Source organism: Macrobrachium nipponense, chromosome 19 (genome assembly GCF_015104395.2).
Source record: "Macrobrachium nipponense isolate FS-2020 chromosome 19, ASM1510439v2, whole genome shotgun sequence".
Classification (NCBI taxonomy): Eukaryota; Metazoa; Arthropoda; class Malacostraca; order Decapoda; family Palaemonidae; genus Macrobrachium; species Macrobrachium nipponense.
Genome location: NC_061088.1, coordinates 49,555,787 through 49,577,449, shown reverse-complemented (window position 1 = coordinate 49,577,449; position 21,663 = coordinate 49,555,787). Strand labels below are relative to the sequence as shown.

General features: G+C 32.4%; 1 long non-coding RNA gene across 1 annotated transcript; it reads left to right on the top strand.

Annotated features, from left to right (window-relative positions):
• Positions 1-15,251: 15,251 nt before the first annotated feature.
• LOC135212891 (uncharacterized) lies at positions 15,252-19,099 on the top strand. Its single transcript, XR_010314013.1, has 5 exons — positions 15,252-15,384; positions 17,609-17,894; positions 18,196-18,258; positions 18,567-18,629; positions 18,976-19,099. It is a non-coding gene; the product is annotated as an uncharacterized LOC135212891 (long non-coding RNA).
• The last annotated feature ends 2,564 nt before the right edge of the window (positions 19,100-21,663 follow it).

The window sequence follows — 21,663 nt, the reverse complement described above, 5'->3', positions numbered from 1 at the left end:
TTGGCAGGAAGCTCTCATTTTAAGGGCTTTTACTAAATTAGTTTTGGGATCATACTACAATGGAAAAAGGGGTGACCCTCCTTGGGATTTGACATTGGTCAGTAGCTAATTCTGATGGGAAGACGACAAATCATAAATCATCGTGGAAATATCGAGGGAAGAAGGCTATTAGGATGTTTTCCACTTTTGTTTGGTTCAGATATACAAAAGAAGAAATCTGCTAAGCATGATAGGCTTGGATTGGTACCAGGCATTGGCCGAAGGATGTAGGTTACTTGCAGGGCTTCTCCAGAGTGTGGAAAGAAGATACTTTCATAAATTCAAGAACCAAGCAGGTGGGCAGCTGTCAGGAGGACTCACAGGCAGTCACGATGCAAGTCGTTGTCACTTGAAGAAACTTGCTGTTGTCAGCTTGAGGAGAGTGGCGGGCTGAGTAATCAGGTACGGGGCAACTTCCAGGTAGGAGTATTGCAGCAGGACGATAGGCCTTCTATTACTGGCGAGGTTGAAATGCTGCATGTTGCAGGCTAGGTCAAACTGTAATTTGATAGGTCTAGTTAGGCCGTATATATCTCCAAGTTGGATAACTGGAATCATCTAGTCCCACCTGGATGTTGTTGTACTCAAACACCACTGAGTTACTTGAGGGGGCAATTCATCATGAATCTTTCATCGATGACGCCAATCTTCTGCAGGAGCCTGAAAGAAACACTGAATGCCGCAGAGAGGTTCGAACATAGGGAGAACAATGGAAAACATGTGGGTTTTGTGCGATTTAGTGTGAATAATGACAAATGGTCATGCAAGTGTTAGGAGGTGGAGTCGGGACACAAGGGTCCAGTGACAATGGTGAGGGTTTAGGTCAATTTAATGGCTTTTGCTAAATTACTTTGGGGACCATACTTACATGGAAAAAGGGCCGCAGGTCCCTAAAGTTAAGGTCACTCTCCTTGAGATTTGACATTGGTCAGTAGCTAATCCTGAGGGGAAGATGAGAACTCATAAATCATTATCATAATGGAAATATCGAGGAGAGAAGGGCATAAGGATGTTTTACATCTCCTTTTAGTGTAGGAATACAAAAGAGGAAATCTGCCAAGTCAAGATATTAACAAGGAAGCCCTTATGCCAATCACAGCACGGAATGGAAATTCTGGACTGTGTTCTAATATGAGTGGTCGTTACTCTTCTTGCTATTCCTCCTCATAATTTAAATTTATGTTATTAGCTCGAATCTTATTTCCTCAAAATTTTACGTTTGGTATTGAGTATCTGCCTTGGATATTCTTTTCTTTTCTTTTCTTCAGGCAAACGTAAAATTTTGAGGGAGTAAATTTCAAACGAATAAAAAAATCAAATTGTGACGAATAACAGCGAGAAGATGAGTAACGACCATTCATTCTTATTAGAACCCAGTCCAAAATTTCGTTTCCCTGCTGTGATCGGCTTAATGGCCCCTTGAGAATATCTTGATTTGGCAGATTACTTCTTTAGTATCCCAACACCAAACGGAGATGGAAAACATCCTAATGATATTTCTACGATGATATATATATATATATATATATATATATATATATATATATATATATATATATATATATATCATCGTAGAAATATCATTAGGATGTTTTCCATCTCCGTTTGGTGTTGGGATACTAAAGATATATATATATATATATATATATATATATATTTATATATATATATATATATATATATATATATATATATATATCATCGTAGAAATATCATTAGGATGTTTTCCATCTCCGTTTGGTGTTGGGATACTAAAGAAGTAATCTGCCAAGTCCAAGATATATATATATATATATAATATATATTATATATAATAATATATAGACTATTATTATATATATATATATTATCATGTATATATATTTATTATTATAATATATATATATAATATAACTATAGATATCTTATAGAATATATATATCTTAATATAGATATCTATATATATATTATATATTTTATCTATAATACTATCTATATATAATATTGATATAAGTTATGATATATAAATATATAATATATAAGTAATATAATATATATGATTATATATATATATAGGTAGATAGATTATTTAGATATATATATATACTAATTATAATATTAATATATATTAATATATTATATATATTATATCTATATTAATATATATATATATTATATATTATCTATATATATGTATATATATATATATATATTATATATATATCTTAATATTACTATATTATATATAATCTATCATAATATATATATAGATATATATCTTATTATATATATAGATTTATATAATATATATATATATATATATTTATATATATATATATGTATAATTATATATGAGATATATCTGCTAGAGATATTATATTTATAGATATTCTATATAGATTATTATTAATATATCTACATATATATTATATATATATATATTCTATATATATATATATTATATATATTTATATATATATATGATATATATATATATATTTATATATCTATATATATATATATATCTATATATATATCTATATTATATATATATATATATATATATATATATATATATAATATATATGATATATATATATATATCGAATTATTATATATATATATATAGATATATATAATATATATATATATATATATATATATATATATATATATAAGTATTCTATATATCTATAGATATATATATATGATAGTATAGATATATATAGATATATGTATATATATATATATATATATATATATATATATATATATATATATATATAGTATATATATATATATATATATATCTATATATATATATATATAATTATATATATATATCTATATATATATACATATCTATATATTATATATCTATATATATATATTATATATATATAGCATATATATATATATATATATATATATATATATATAGTATATACTATATCCATATAGATATATATAATATATATATATATATAACATATATATATCTATATATATATAATATCTATATATATATATATATATATATATATATATATATATATATATATATATATATATATCTATAGATATATATATATATATATATATATATATATATATATATATATATATACACACATAATTGTTTGTGTATATATACTATGTGTATACTGGTTACTTTTTTTACTATATTCGTTTGCAACTTCTCGAATTCTTCATATTTTCTGGATACACTTGTCACTACAAAGTCTCATATCCAAATCCATTAATATGAAGTAATTCAGATGGCCTGTCGCAGGAGTCGAATCTGAATCCAGAGTATCAGAACGAGGGAGGTTACTTTACCGACCTGACTACGAGAAGGATAAAGGTCTATTGCGGCCCTTGCATTCATATACTTGTTGACTTCATATGGATTAATTGAGTTGGAATAGACCCATCCTCACCATCGTAGCCAGGTAGTAGAAATTCATTACATATATGCTAGGGTACAGTACAAACGAACATACACACCTTTAGAAATAAAGAAATAAGTAAAAAATTGTGATATGTTTGTTCAGTGCAATCGAAAATGCTGTACAGCGTAAAATGGAAGCTAAAAAAAATCATGTATCTTTTGGTATGAGCAGCAGCCTATGAAATTTTAACCGCAGGAAGGTGGTGGCCTTTCCTATATCGTTCCCAGACGTACGATTATGGTCAACTTTAACCTTGAATAAAAATAATAACTACTGAGTCTAGAGGGCTACATTTGGTATGCCTGATGATTGGAGAGTGAATGATGAACTTATAAAATTACGGCTCCCTGGCCTCAGTTTTTAAGATCTGAGGGAGGACAGAAAAAGTGTCCTTATACAGAAAACTAAAATATGTGTCCGTAACGGAAATCGTTTTTGGACCAAGTTTTCCAAGTTTCTCTGAATCAATGGAGATTGTTTTTGAAAAGTCGGGTTCTTGTGAGGCCTTCTGTACTTAATGGGCACGGAAGCTGAGGCTTTTACTTTGAAAGAGAATGACCAGATGTTTTCGTGAACTGAGCTCTTTTTATTCAGAAAAGTTTTCCGTGGAAAAAATATAAGAAAGAGAGAAAGAAAGAGAAGTGGACAGTTTTTACTCAAGAGTCACATCTAAAGGAGGAAGCTCAAATTTTATTTTTCGCAGAAACTGTTTATCTTTTGTACTACTCCACCCAGCTCAGATCAAAACATGTAATTCCACGTGCTAGAATCTTAAACATTTCCAAGATCTTCGCACGATAACGCCTGCTGGTTCCATAAAATATGTGGACCGGAAGTCTTGAAAAGGGTCGAAAAGTCTACGACTCTAAAAAAAAATAAAAGTTTGTTACTGAAAAAAAAAAAAAAATCTTCGTGGATTACTCACAAAGTATTTCGTATTATGGAAAAAAGAGCGAGATTATACGTCCTGCATCTTGGGGTAATTAAAGTAAACAGATGTTTCTTTCTAAGTGAAAAAATTTATTTTGCAAATTTTGTACGGTTAAGTCATTACAGATTCGAAGTTTTTCTCTTATATCATTCATCTCTGATCAAAAATTTTTGCTGGTTAAATATCATCTTAGATTTACGAAAGGAAATTATAGCCACTATTGAAGAGTAAATTTTCCCGGTATCCAGTTCTGGACAACAGCGCTACCTCTGGAGAGATTTCCGATATTTTTTTATCCTCACACATCTGTGACATCAATTTGACCAGTGTGGTAGAAATAAAAAATTGCTACTAAGGGAACACGCTTTCATTCAAGATATTAAAGTTTTCGCTGTAAATTTCAACATCGAGTCATTCTCCGGTCAAAAAACACGCACACACACACACACACACACACACACACTATATATATATATATATATATATATATATATATATATATATATACTATACATACACACACACACACACACACACACACACACATATATATATATATATATATATATATATATATATATATATATATATATGTGTGTGTGTGTGTGTGTGTGTGTGTGTGTGTGTGTACACAAACAAATGGGAAACGCAGCCTACCGAGAAGAAAAATATTTTAAGTTATCACCATATTTTTCAACAATTTGAAATGGTCACCTTTGAATATTTATAACTAGCAGCTGTACCCTTTCATCGCACGTATTATCGAATACAAATTCACTTCTAAATTAAATGGCCTGGACAAACATCTTTCCCCAACCAATGCTACTGCATCACTGACTTGCTCAATCAGCCACCGGTGGCCTTTGGCAAGAGAATATATGTTGCGAAGGTTGCTCGGGAAAGACTTTCATCACGTTAAACGGCCCTTGATATAAACTCAGCCTATGGTTAAACTCTTATATTGATGTTAAATGGGTTTGTAGTCATTTATATTAAATCGTGGTACCAAATTTGAATGCAGCAGGGCCATCTTTAGCCATTTGGGTCTAAATCCCAAAGGGGGGTCTGCAAACCCCTGTTAGAGGGATAGGTAGGGTAGAGCCACCTTCTCCCCTGGTTGGTAGGTCAAAAGGGTGTAGGCCTCCTGCCTCCTAATATTATGGAAAACCCTCGGGCACCCTTTGCTAGGGGTTGTTGTTCCCCTTACTACTTATGGTGCCTTATGGGCCCCATATTGCTGGGAGCCTGTTTGTACCTATAGAAATATTTCTATATAGATGTCAACCCAGAAAATTGTAAAAAATGCAGGGCATGAAAAAGACGGGTTATGACCCCCCTTAGAAATAGCCATCGAATTTCGGATTTTGACTAAAAATTAAAGTTGTATAAAATGAGGTGGTATGAAAAAAGAGGGGAATGCCCCCCTCGAATTTTGGATTTTGTCTAAAACCTTCCTGGGTGGGAGAGGAGTTTAAGGTAAAAAGTTGGTAGGCCTAGCTTTCATATTGTGGGTGAGCATAGCAAACAGAGAAAAAAAGACATAGGTTGCCTTTTATGAATATAGATTATGAAATAAATGAAAACACAAAATATTGCGTAATTCATAGAAGGAAATATCTATCCAAATTAAATAGAGACAAATGATATAAAAAATGATAAAATTACTTTTCATAAATTTCTAACTTCATTTAGCAAGGCTTATTTATAATAAGTATTCATAACATCAATCACGTGATTCTTCTGTCTGATGCACCGTAAGATATACTACTGATTGCTAAAAGATGTTTTAATCACACACACGCACGCACACCAGACACACACACACACACACACACACACACACAAATATACATATATATATATATATATATATATATATATATATATATATATATATATATATATATATACATACATACTTATTTATTTATTTATTCATATATATGTATATGAAATAGATATTGTTATTATAATATGAACACCATTGTGAATATAACTCGTTAACACAATTCTAAGTGCATAGTTTGGTATTGCTACACTATGGAGAGATGATTCTAATGCCAGTTCAGGAGATCGAAAAGCGAGTGTGTCGGAAAAAGAGCGAGATTTGAAAATTTAGGATTCATCACTTTTTGGAGATGGCGTGATGTTGAAGATTGCTGTCTCAGCTCTTGCATCTGCGACCAAGGGCATAGAGGTCGCGTGTGTGTGTGTGTGTGTTTGTGTGTGTGTGTGTGTGCATGGGCGGAAGTAGGTACACTTCCGATCTGACTATAGTCAGATTCCATGGTTGGGACTATTGGCTGTATGTACATGAGAACGTGGGGTCTGTTCAGTTATATGATAGGTGATGAAAGATAATTGGGCACTACATGGAGGCCAAGTTCAGCATAACCTCGTTTTACTTTTTCTAGTGTTTATGTTTACGGCAAAAATGGGTAGGCATACTAAAAATTGTCCCCGAGTATATTTTAAACATTTGTTTCAGAGATGTTACTCTTCATGCTGTGTTCCAAAAATTTATTGGTATTATTTTGTTTTTATTTACTATTTACTTATGTGGGATACCTTCTTTTTTAGACGAATCTGGCAACCGTCAATAAAGTTGTGTTGATTATAAGGGAGATATTAATGACCTTTCTTATTGTTTATCTTATTATGACTGAGGTTTAGTTATTGGAGAGATAGGGATGTGGACGAACATTTGATCCGATCACCAGGGTTATTTTGGTTTCCTATTTTGAGTTATAGGTTTTTATATTGGCGCATGCTTTGGGTTGTATTTAGAAGCTAAAGTTTAAGAATTTCACTTATTCAGTTAGTCATTTTGTTGTTTACTAATAAAGTCTATTGTTGGTAATATGGATCAGACTTAACGACCTTAGGTAATTATAGATTGTGAGTTCTGTTTATGTTGAGAGAGAGACGAGAGAGGACGATCGAGAGAGAGAGAGAGGAGAGAGAGAGAGAGAGAGAGAGAGAGAGAGTAGTGCTCCGCTGGATTCAACGTTAGCAAGATACCTCAAAAGGGTAAGTTTTGCATGTCTCGACCTCCCGGAGGGCGCAACAGATTTGGTGGCAGATTTTAATTTATAAGAGATTTACTTTCTTGTAACACACACATACATATACACATGTATATATATGTGTGTGTGTGTGTGTGTATTATAATCTCACACACTCATATACATACATGAGCTACAATGTCCTTTAATATCTAATTCGCTCTACCTCGGAATTAATATATTTTCATATATGCTTAACTGAAGGGGAATTTTTTACACGATAATAGATTTGCCTGGTCCCAGTTTATGTCGTCTCTCACCCTCAAATACCTTTTGCGCTCAGGTAATTCGTTGGTTTGGAGACAACATCAACCCACCTCAACCCCGGTAGCATTGTAGTGCTTTTGACAGCACGTAGCCATTATATAAGTCATATCACATTACTGTGATTCATATACACACGTCGAGTTACAATGTCCTTTAATATCTAAATCGCTCTACCTCGGAATTAATATATTTTCATATATGCTTAACTGAAGGGGAATTTTTTACACGATAATAGATTTGCCTGGTCCCGGGGGCAAACCCATGAAGCCATTCAAATCCAGGACGTCAGTGGATGCTTTTACCTACCCCACCACTGCAAGAGGCTATAAGTTTATGTCGTCTCTCACCCTCAAATACCTTTCGCGCTCAGGTAATTCGTTGGTTTGGAGACAACATCAACCCACCTCAACCCCGGTAGCATTGTAGTGCTTTTGACAGTACATAGCCATTATATAAGTCATATCACATTACCATGATTTTATATACATACATAGAGCTACAATGTCATTTAATATCTAATTTGCTCTACCTCAGAATTAATATATTTTCATAAATGCTTAACCAAAGGGGAATTTTTTACACGATAAGAGATTTGCCTGGTGAGAGACAACATAAACTTATAGCCTCTTGTGGTGGTGGGGTAGGTAAAAGCTTCCACTGACGTCCTGGATTTGAATGGCTTCATGGGTTTGCGCCCGGGACCAGGTAAATCTATTATCGTGTAAAAAAATCCATTTTGGTTAAGCATATATGACAATATATTAATTCCGAGGTAGAGCGAATTAGATATTAAAGGACATTGTAGCTTGATGTATGTATATGAATAACAGTAATGTGATATTACTTATATAATGGCTACGTGCTGTGAAAAGCACAACAATGCTACCGGGGTTGAGGTGGGTTGATGTTGTCTCCAAACCAACGAATTACCTGAGCGCAAAAGGTATCCGAGGGTGAGGGACGACATAAACTTATAGCCTTTTGCAGTGGTGGAGTTCATGGGTTCGCGCCCGGGACCAGAAAATCTATTATCGTGGTTAAGCATATATGAACATATTAATTCCGAGGTAGGGCGAATTAGATATTAACCCTTAAACGCCGACTGGACGTATTTTACGTCGACATTTTTTGTCTCTCGGGTGCCGACTGGACGTATTTTACGTCGACATACAAAAGTTTTTTTAAAAATTCGCGGAAAAATACTTTTAGGCCTACCAGCCGAAAACTCTTGAATCACGCGCCTTGGGGGATGCTGGGAGTTCACGGATCAAGGTGTTGTTTTGTTTACAATCGTTACGCAGGCGCGCAAGCGCGAATTTCTTTCTTGCCGCACTAAAAAGTATCTGTGACACATCTCGGAAATTATTTCGTCACTTTGACATAATTTTTTTACCATTTTAAATTAGCCGTTACATAGAGTATTATATATGAAAATGTGCGCATTTTTATGTAGAATACAACAGAAAAATACTCATGATTGTAGCTTTTATCAGTTTTAAGATATTTTCATATAAATAACGATAAGTGCCAAAATTTCAACCTTCGGTCAACTTTGACTCTACCGAAATGGTCGAAAAACGCAATTGTAAGCTAAAACTCTTATATTTAAGTAATATTCAATCATTTAACTTAATTTTGCAACTAATTGGAAGTCTCTAGCACAATATTTCGATTTATGGTGAATTTATGAAAAAACTTTTTCCTTACGTCCGCGCGGTAACTCTTCCGAAAATAATCATACATGCGATTGTGGTAATGTTTGCACCATTTTAAATTAGCCGTTACATAAAGTTTTATATATGAAAATGTGCGCAATTTCATGCACAATACAACTAAAAACAACCCATGGTTGTAGCTTTTATCAATTTTGAAATATTTTCATATAAAAAATGATAAGTGACAAATTTTCAACCTTCGGTCAATTTTGACTCTGCCGAAATGGTCGAAAAACGCAATTGTAAGCTAAAACGCTTATATTCTAGTAATATTCAAGCATTTACCTTCATTTTGCAACAAATTGGAAGTCTCTAGCACAATATTTCGATTTATGGTGAATTTATGAAAAAAATAACATTTTCTTTACGTCCGCGCGGTAACTCTTCCGAAAAAATCATACGTGCGATTGTGGTAATGTTTGCACCATTTTAAATTAGCCGTTACATAACGTTTTATATATGAAAATGTTCGCAATTTCATGTATAATACAACAAATAAAATAGTTTGAAGGTTGTAGCTATTCTCATTTTCGAAATATTTGCATATAAATCACGATAAATAGAAAAAAAACCACGTTCGGTCAAATTTGACTCTACCGAAATGGTCGAAAAACGCAATTGTAAGATAAAACTCTTACAGTCTAGTAATATTCAGTCATTTATCTTCATCGTGAAACAAATTCGAAGTCTCTAGCACAATATTTAAATTTATGGTGAATTTTTAAAAAAAACTTTCCTTCCCTCCGCGCGCGGATTCTCCGCCACAAATCTCCGAAATGCGTAAGTCCCATTCTCGGAATATTTGCTCCGTTTCATATTAGGCATTTCATAGAGTTTTATATATGAAAATGTGCGCAATTTCATGTAGAATAAACCGAAAAATATTTGAAAGTTGTAGCTTTTCTTATTTCCGAAATAATTGCATATAAAAATATATATATATAAAAAATTCGACATTCGGTCAACTTTAGCTCGTCAGATATGGTCGAAAACTGCATTTGTAAGCTAATATTCTTACAGTATAGTAATATTCAATCATTTGTCTTCATTCTGAAACATATTGGAAGTCTCTAGAACAATATTTAGATTTATGGTGAATTTTTGAAAAAAATATGTGTTTACGTAAGCGCGTTACGAATTCATGCATTATTTTGTGATAATATTTTCTCTGTGTTGCTTTTATCGTTTTACAATTTGTTATATACCAAAATGATTGAAATTTAGTGTACATTACAACGAAAAAAAAGTAACTTGTTACCTTCAACCGTTTTGCGCACAGCGCGATTTGAATACAATTATATATGAAATTTCGTTTTTGCGCTATCATATATCGCATTATTTATATATGATAATGATAATTTTTTTCATTTCTGATGGTTGCATACTAAACTTCAAGCAATGAGAAAAAAGGAGCCAAAAATGAACTCTTAATCTTGAAAACTAAGCGCGCTGTGATTTTTTTAAAAAAATATTTTTTCCGCTTACGCGCTCACTCTCAAACCCCTCCGGCACACGGGAGTCATTTTTTTATTTACCGCTCCGGCGTTTAAGGGTTAAAGGACATTGTAGCTCGATATATGTATATGAATCTCAGTAATGTGATATGACTTACATAATGGCTATGTGCTGTCAAAAGCACTACAACGCTACCGGGTTCGAGATGGGTTGATGTTGTCTCCAAACCAACGAATTACCTGAGTGCGAAAGGTATTTGAGGGTGAGAGACGACATAAACTTATAGCCTCTTGCGGTGGTGGGGTAGGTAAAAGCTACCACTGATGTCCTACATTTGAATGGCTTTATGGGTTCGCGACTGGGACCAGGCAAATCTATTATCGTGTACAAAATTCCCCTTCGGCTAAGCATATGTGAAAATATATTAATTCCGAGGTAGAGTGAATTAGATATTAAAGGACATTGTAGCTCGATATATAATATATATATATATATATATATATATATATATATATATATATATATATATATAAATATATATATAATATAATATATATATATATATATATAATATAAAAATATATATATATATATATATATATATATATATATATATATATATATATATATAATGGAATATATATAAAATATATACATATTATATATATATATATATATATATATATATATATATATATATAATATATATATATATATATATATATATATATATATATATATATATATATATATATATATATATATATTATATATATATATATATATATATATATATATATATATATATATATATATATATATTATAATATTATATATATATATATATATATATATATATAATATATATATATATGTATATATATATATATATACTATATATCTATATAGATATAGATATATATATAGTTATATAATATATATATATTATATATAGATATATATATATATATATAATATATATATATATATATATATATAGGTATATATATATATATATATATATATATATATATATATATATATATATATATATATATATATATATATATATATATATATATATATATATATATATATAATATATATATATATATGAATATATATATGAATATATATATAATATGATATATATATAAATATATAATATAATATATTCATAATAGGATATAGATATATATATATATATATATAATATATATATATATAGATATATATATATATATACATCGAGCTACAATGTCCTTAAATATCTAATTCACTCTACCTCGGAATTAATATATTTTCACATATGCTTAGCCGAAGGGGAATTTTGTACACGATTATAGATTTGCCTGGTCCCAGTCGCGAACCCATAAGGCCATTCAAATATAGGACATCACTGGAAGCTTTTACCTACCCCACCACTGCAAGAGGCTATAAGTTTATGTCGTCTCTCACCCTCAAATACCTTTCGCGCTCAGGTAATTCGTTGGTTTGGAGACAACATCAACCCATCTCGACCCCGGTAGCTTTGTAGTGCTTTTGACAGCACATAGCCAAGAGATCACACAAACTTTAGCCCACCTAACCCTTTCGTCTTCACTTATCCTAATACTTTAGGGAAATCCTTAATTATCTTTCAGCAGAAACCAGATTCTAAACACGTTGGAGTCTAGGAAATCCCCTGTACAGATTATGATAAGTTATACTATGGATTCACAAGAATACCTCTCTTGGTAAGATATATATATATATATATATATAATATATATATATATATATATATATATATATATATATATATATATATATATATATATATATATATATATATATATATATATATATATATATATATATATATATACATATATATATATATATATATATATATATATATATATATGTTATATATATATATATATATATATATATATATATATATATATATATATATATATATATATATATATATATATATATATATATATATATATATATATATATATATATATAATATATATATATATATATCATATATATATATATGAAAGGCCCATTAGTGAATGACAAAAGAAGTTCCATTTGTAAAGTTCATAGTGAGAGATATGCCCTTAGGTGATGCCTGGGGTCAGTGCTAAGCTGATGTTGGTTCGGTCTATTGTTTTAATCTGCTTCAGGATGTTTATATGAATTCCATTAAGACATTTTTTGTCTTTCTTATAATTGTTGTTAGCGATGAATTTATCTTTGTTGTTAGGGGGGCACTTTGCTTCATTAACCTAAACAGTTCCAAATACTATTTTCAATTAATCAGTTAAGTTAACAAACAAGCCAATTGTAATGATTACCACTATCAAAAGCAGCTGCGTCGATACAAATGAAGGATAGGTACTTAAAGGTGGGCTCTGAAGTGACGAGACGGAAATTTTGCTGAGCCTGACTGATGGTTTTTCGGGTTGTGTAGATGTCATCCTTCGTATTCTTGATCCTTTTTTCAAGGAACATCCTGTGAGATGGCGGAATGGATCTGATGGTGTTGTACATTTATGGAAACCGTACATTTTCAGTAGTACTTGTTTCTTCAGACATTCTTCTAAGAAGTCTTTCTGGTTTTTCAGGCGAGAAACCTTTATCATGTCTTCCTCAAAGCGATGGTAAGCTGGCTTCACCTCAAACTGGTGTCAGAAAATCCAAGATAAGCGAGGAAAGTTCATGATGGGCTTAAATGTAAATAAATTCTTCTGTTAAAATAGGATACATCTCAAATATAAAAGTCCCATTCAAACACTCTCCTTTAAAGCTAAAAACTATATTTTGGTGGACTGATTCCCAACCTTATCAGGTAGTAAAATTTGCAAAATATATTGTTGGATATGTGCCTTTATGTGATGCCTGGGGTCACTGCTAAGCCAAGTTGCTTCTGTCAATTGTCATAATCCACTTTTTATCAGTGAAGATTCTACCATCTGACATTTACATTGACAGCTGCTTTTGTATAAAATTTGGGATGAGTTCCATTCCATGGTATGGTTGGTATAGTTCATACTATTATACGATGGAAACTTACTGAAATATGTTGTCCATATCTAACTGAGCACTTATGTTAATCCTTCTAAGATATATTTCTGTTAATCCATACTATGACTTATTACAATCCATACAGGGGATTTCATAGATTCCTATATCTTTAGAAATTGGTTTCTGCTTTACGTTAATTAAGGATTTCTGCAATGTATTCTGATAAGTGAAGATGAAAGGGTTATGGCAGCCTAAAGTTTGTGTGATTTCTCGTAAATTATCCACTTGAAGGACTATGATTTTGTTTGTGAATTTTTACTTATATTTGCTTTCTGTGGGTTTGTAAAAATGGGAAAACAATAACCAAATCTGCTTTTTCTATGGTCTATTAACAACTAGAAAATTCACTGTCTTCAGGAAAGCTGCTTTCTCACTTTCCTACAAACATAGCAAGTAACTTATTTCTTAAAGCAATAAGAATTTCCTCTTCTGATTTTCTTAATAGAGAACTTATAACAATCAGATATCAACTTATCTTGTTGAAGTACCTCAAACACATAATAGAAAAATCCATATATAAAGCAAAGAGAATTTTTCACAAACCCATGGAAAACGAAGAAAAGGAAAAAATCACAAACAAAATCATAATCTCTCACTTGGATAATTTGCGAGAGATCACACAAAATCTAAGTCACCCTTACCCTTTTGTCTTCATTTATCCAAATACATTGGGGAATCTTTAATTAACGTTCAGCAGAAAACAGTCTCTGAATACATAAAGTCTATGAAATCCCCTGTATGGATTATGATGTCATACTACGGATTCACAGCAAAATCTCTCTGAAAGATTAACTCAACATAAGCACTCAGTTAGATATAGATAACATAGTTCAGCAATTTTCATCATATAGCTAACATGAACCATACTATGGACTGGAACTCATTCTGAATTTTATACAAAAGCATCTAACAATACAAATGTCAAATAGTAGAATCTTCACAGATAAAACTACAAGACAATAGGATCAACCTTTCCAATGGAGCCTGGGACTATGACTGCATAGACAATATCTTCCGTAAGGCAATGATGAAGCGGATTAAGACAATTGACAGAACCAACGCCAGCCTAGTGGTGACCCCAGGCATCACCTAAGGGCTTATGTTCCATAATATATTTTGCAATTGTAACTCTTTTCGTTATCCACTTCTTGATAAGGGTGGGAGTGTTTTAAACCCTGGACAGATATCGTGGGTCCTGCACGACCCAAGGAGTGTTTCAAAAAACATGTTTTTTTCCCATGAATTATCACCCATGTCCAATGCGGGTGTAATCGACCTGCAGACGGTCTAGTATACTGTCAGGTTTGATGGTGAGCAGACGTGCCAGCCCCTCTCTTCAGTGCATCCCTATTTTCTGAGGAACCACTAGGGTCAAGGACGACCCACATCTTAGTAGAAAGGTTAGTGATCGAAAATCAAAGTTATTACATAACAGTTTCTCAATGAACACTCTGGATAGTCATGTGACTTTGTTGTGTTGGAAAGTCTAGCTGGGTCCTATATCTAAGTAACACACCACAAACCGAGTGGCAGAGATGCCACATACCGCCATATTGTCCAATTTGCTTCGAGTGCCACTTTTTGCATTTTTTGCATAAAGCAAAGTTTCTAGATAAACATCAGATATTGAGTATTATTCATTCTAATCGTGTTATGTACTGTTGGAATATGTCGGAGGATGATGTTTTTATAAAATGAATGCCTTTGTGAATGCATTATCACGTCGTAAATGCGCTCAAGGTCACGTGACCTTGTAGTGCCAATTTCTGTGTTTTTTTACGAATAGCAAAGTTCTTATGTAGCCAATTCATGTCGGACTGTGTGCATAATAGCTAATTAGTGTATTTTTTTTATATTGTAAATTGTTTCGGGATGTTTATGGGTCACGTGAGCAACTCTGGGAGCGGCAGAGAATGTCACATAGCAGAAATATTGTCTAATTTCTTTCGAGTGTCATTTTTTGAAGTTTTTGCAAAAAGCAAAGTTTTTAGATAAATGTCGGATACTGAGTATTGTTCATTTCAATCGTATTTTGTACTGTTGGAATATGTCGGAGGATGATGTTTCTATAAAATGAATGCCTGCCACTTACCTACGACTTATATATGCCCTTATGGTCACGTGACATTCAAGTGCTAATTTCTGTGTTTTTTTGCGAAGAGCAAAGTTATTACGTAGCCAACACGTGTATGACTGTGGCATAATAGCTAATAGTATAGTTTTTTTATATTGGGAAATGTTTTACTATGTGCGCAATCATGTACGGGAGACGTTTTACTTCGTATGCTGTTTGTAGCAAACGTGTGCGCGACCTTGGTAGTGGCTGAGGTGCCATATTGCCAATAATCCATGCGTCTTTGAATGCCCGTTTTTTTTTCTTTTTTTTATGAAAAAAGCAAAATTATTAGGTAAACGAAGCATATTGAAATTGAAAAGTGTTCATGCTAGTAGTGTTGTTCATGTCAGTATAGTTTTGTTCATGCTAGTATAAATGTTTATAGTGGAATATGTTGGAGGTTGGCGCGTTGTTTCATCGCGTACGTACTCTGGGCCATTGTATGCGAAGATTCTGTTTACCTTCTTTTCCGAGTGCTCATTTCTAATGTTTTGCTCTCTCTCTCTCTCTCTCTCTCTCTCTCTCTCTCTCTCTCATTCCTCTTTGATCCTTTTTGATTAGTGTTTCGTATATTCGTGGGTCTCTCTCTCTCTCCCTTTGTTTTAGTGTTTCACATATTTCTGGGTCTCTCTTTCACTCTCTCTCTCTCCATCATCCTTTGGTTTTAGTGTTTCGCATATTTCGGGGTCTCTCTTTCTCTCTCTCTTTTTGTTTTGTGTCGCATTATTTCTGGGTCTCTCTCTCTCTCTCTCTCTCTTCTTCTCTCTCTCTCTCTCTCTCTCTCTCTCTAATGCCTCTTTGATCCTTTATGTTTTATGTTTTCGTATATTTGTGGGTCTCTCTCTCTCTCTCTCTCTCTCTCTCATCCTTTGTTTTAGTGTTTCGCATATTTCTCTCTCTCTCTCTCTCTAAAAATGAATCTATCTCATCTTTGAAAGCTATAGTAAGTAAAGCACTCTCTCTCTCTCTCTCGCGATATAAATAATTCCATCTCATCTCTGAAAGCTGTAGTAAGTAAAGTTCTCTCTCTCTCTCCTTCTCTCTTGTTGTGCGTAAACATCTCTCTTCCCCCTCTCTCTCTCTTTTGTTGTGCGTAAACATCTCTCTCTATCTCTCTCTTTTGTTGTGCGTAAACACCTGCGTGACCGACCTTGGAAGTGGCTGGGATCCCATATATTGACATTTGATCCATTTCCTTTCGAATGTCCCTTTCTGTGCGTGTGCGTGTGTGTGTGTGTGTGTGTGTGTGTGTTTTTTTAAGCAAAGTTATATGGTAAACATTGCGAAGAGAACAGGGTTCATGCTAGTATAGTTTTGATTTATTACTGGAATATGTTGGAGGGTGGTGTGTTGTATCGCGTACGTGCCCGGGGTAATGTTTGTGCTGATTCCGTTTGAGTGCTCATTTCTAATTTTTTTTCGAGTGCTCATTTCTAATTTTTTTTTCAAGTGCTCATTTCTAATTTTATTTTCGAGTGCATATTTCTAATGTTTTGCTTTTTTTTCAGTCATGGCTTCTAGGGCACGCAGAGGTCTGAGTACGGCCGAAATCAATGAAGTCATTGCTCAATATGGAAGCGATGATTTTGATGGCAGTTACGTTTCATTTGGCTGACACGTAGCAGGGACATCTTCCTGCCATTGGCCACATCAAGCTGCGCAAGCGTGTTCGCTGCCGAAGTTGCCCATCTAGAGACGACCACAAGACGAACACAGCATGTTTGCGATGCAAACGGGCCTGTGTTCCTACAGCATCAAACTGTCTTGTGTCCGAAGTGTGTGCCTCGTACGTAGGTAAGTTACATCATGAAACTTTTTTACAACTTGTTTGCATAAATGCTATAATTTTAATCTTTACAAAATATATATCATCCATTTTTTTTACATAAAATACTGCAATAGTTTTGTTTTATTTTTTCATTTTTGTCGATATTTCCAAATATTCTAAAATATTCCCTTTTCGAAATATTTCTTTTTGATGACTGCAAAATAATTTTCAAACATCCAGCAAGCCACCATAATAGTTTTATGCAAATCAATGCATAATTATATAGCTAAGTAACATTGAAAATGTCACTCCATTCCTCCATTTCAGGTAGCAAATTTGGCCGTCGCACTTGTCGTGGGTGGGGCCCCATTTACAGTACATATCCATTAGGTAAGTTGCATACCGCTATATATTCTTGTTCTCTATAGAATTTGTGATATTCTGGTAGATTTTCATGCATAAATATCATATCTTATAGTAGTTACAGACATTTTTATAAGAAATTTTCATGGTAAAACAAGGAGGTCAACAAATGACCTATACAATAGAGTAAGTTTTATGGGTCAGATTTTTTTTTTGATGATTGCAAAATAATGTTGAAACGTCCAGCAATCTACCATAATAGTCTTATGCAAATCTACGCATAATTAGGTAACTAGATAACACATTGAAAATTACATTCCATTCCTCCATTTCAGGTAGCAAATTTGGCCGTCGCACTTGTCTTGGGTGGGGGCCCATTTACTGTATATATCAATTAGGTAAGTTGCATACCGCTATATATTCTTGTTCTCTATAGAATTTGTGATATTCTGGTAGATTTTCATGCATAAATACCATATCTTATAGTAGTTACAGCCATTTTTATAAGAAATTTTCATGGTGAAAATAGCAGGTAAAAAAGTGAACTTTAGATTTGGCCCCTGATATAACAGCTAATATCATCTTTGTCCAAATATTTTTACATAATTACTTTTTAGGATAATATGACTTTATTCTGTATAAAAATCAGCCACTTCCTAATTCATTTAGGTACAAAAAAAAATTCGTGAAAATTTGCCAGTTTTTGGAGGCAAAAAAAAATTACCTTTTTTTTTCTCTTTTCAGATTTTGACCTCTATGGGTCCGACACCTTTTCTGGCTGTGGAGACTTGTAAATTGTAGTTTTAGGAAGGATTCCCTCAATTTATTTTCTTATACAGGTTATTTTGTATTTTTTATAAATATTTTTTGTAAATTATTTTTTGTTAAATACTTATTTTTTTAAAATATTTGTAATAAATATCAAATTTGTAGATGGGTATTATTTATCTCTTCAGTAGTATAGTATTATCTTTAAACTAATTTTAGAAACTATAATGTACAGCAAAAATGAAGTTACTGATTTTTGGCAAAATTTTCTAGACGCTCGGGTCGAGGTTGACCCACATTACATTTAATGGGGTAGCGAAATAGCGATACCTGTCCAGGGTTAATGGCACTTGTATACCTTATATATATATATATATATATATATATATATATATATATATATATATATATATAATATATATATATATATATAGTCTTTATTTCACCAAAAGAACTTACATGAAAATCAAGTAAAATGATTGTAACAGTCCCAAAAGCATGAAACACAATTAGACCTCTAATAGTCATCTTGACTAAAAAACATGTCACCCTTATTCTCATTGTCACACTCCTCAGTATTTTCTTAGACACAATTGTCAATTAGAAAATTCATTGTCTGTGTTGACAAACCGAATCCATCTGTAAAAGATACAGCAATTATCAGAAATAAAATAAGAAGAATGGATAAATGTCTCGTAAACCATACTAAGTGCTTTCCTGCACTACAGCTCCCTTCACAAAATTCAAGAATTTTTTCAGTCTTTTTTTCCACTTTACCTTTTCATTGTATCTTCGGCTATTCTCACTTGTAGATATTGCAAAAGTCTTGTCTCTAATGCCTCATCTCCCTCCAACAGTAGGGATTATGTTACACATTCACGTGCCCGATGGATGTACAATTGTATGCACACTATCTATGAACACACCCTGTTTGACATACAAACAGACACATATATGACTGCATTTTTCTGATGTCAAGATCATGCGACTTTCACCAACTAGGTCAACTAGTGTACCTACGCTCTCGCCGATAAGGCTTGACAATGTTATGCTTGTGTTTGCTTTGTCTAGCTGAATGTTTTTAAGCTTTTTCATAACACTTGCGACTGTGCTGTTGCACATCCAATCAGCTGGCAACACCGTCCGTTTGCAGCACCCTTATTTTAATTACTAACATTTCTAGTGCCTTTAACATACACACACACACACACACACATACACACACACACACACACACACACACACACACACACATATATATATATATATATATATATATATATATATATATATATATATAATATACATATGCAAATTGCGGTCAAAGGCAGGAATACACTAATGACTGATACTTCTTTTATTACTTGTTACATTTCGTGATTCATAATCACGTCATCAAGGAATTCTTGGAAAATTTAATAAATTAATAAAAGTACTGAATGGCTAAAACTGTATTATGTTTAAATACTAATCATTAAAAATCTTCGATGGCATTTAAAAGTTATAGCCACTATAGCACACTTAAATACATACACACCAAGGTCAAAATTACGACACACATCGTTACACTGGAGCATATTAAAATCAGCAAAATCACTAAACATTCTTAACAAATTACATGTAAAAATACACTTTGATTTTTTAGAAAAAGTTTAACAAACAAAGACAGTAATATGCTTAGTAAAAAAAAAAAAAAAAAAAAAAAAGGATCAGAGGTACATATAGTAATGAGCTTTGACAAAAACTGTGGAATAGAGGCAGTTCGAGTGCTTAGTGAGGGATCCCATAGTTTAATATTAAAAGAGTCATGTATCTAAAGTTTTTGTTGGTTCTGTATGTGGCCAATAACTTTAAAATCATTGTAATTTATGTGTGCTTTGCATTTGATAGCTCTGGATTTGACAATCGGCATCCTGTTCTATAACTGACCACACCCTTATGATAGTCAGCTCAAATCCTGAGACGCCGCCTGGTAGATCCGACATATGTTCCCAGACTACATCTGGGACAAGTATGTTATAAACATCACCAGACGAAATCAAAGGCAAAGCCGATCTCTAAACCTGAAGAGCGAGCCGATTGTTTTTGGATTTTTTGTGATGAGTTTGATGTTAATGGCTTCAAAGTACTTTTGAATGATGCTAATGAAATCCTTTCTAAAGTTAGCAGCATGTAAAAATGGGAAAACAGTGTGTATAGGGAGTTTGGGGACATCAAAGTTTACTGTATGGTTGAATGATTTGTTCAGTAGTCTGAAAAGAATTCTATATAAATTTCTGTTTGGAAAGTAGTTATTATTAAAGTATTGTTGCAATAAAAGAATTTCTTCGTGAAAAGGGGCCCAACTAGAAGTGAGAGTTAAAGCACGGTGTATGAGAGTTTGGACAGTTTAGTTTGAAATTAGAAAAGCAGAAACTATAATAGTTTAACCCAAGACCAGAGAACGTTCTTTTTTCTGAAAATAAAATAGTAGATTGGAATGGTCATTTCCTTGAATATCAAAATATCCAGAAAGACCAGCTTAGAATCCTGTTCCTTCTCCAGGGTAAAAGTGATGCTTCAGTGGCAGGTATTGACAAACTCAAGGAATCGGTCTGAATAGGTTTCATGTTTAAAATGACGGAGTGTCCAAAGAAATCCAAAAACAATCGGCACACTCTTCAT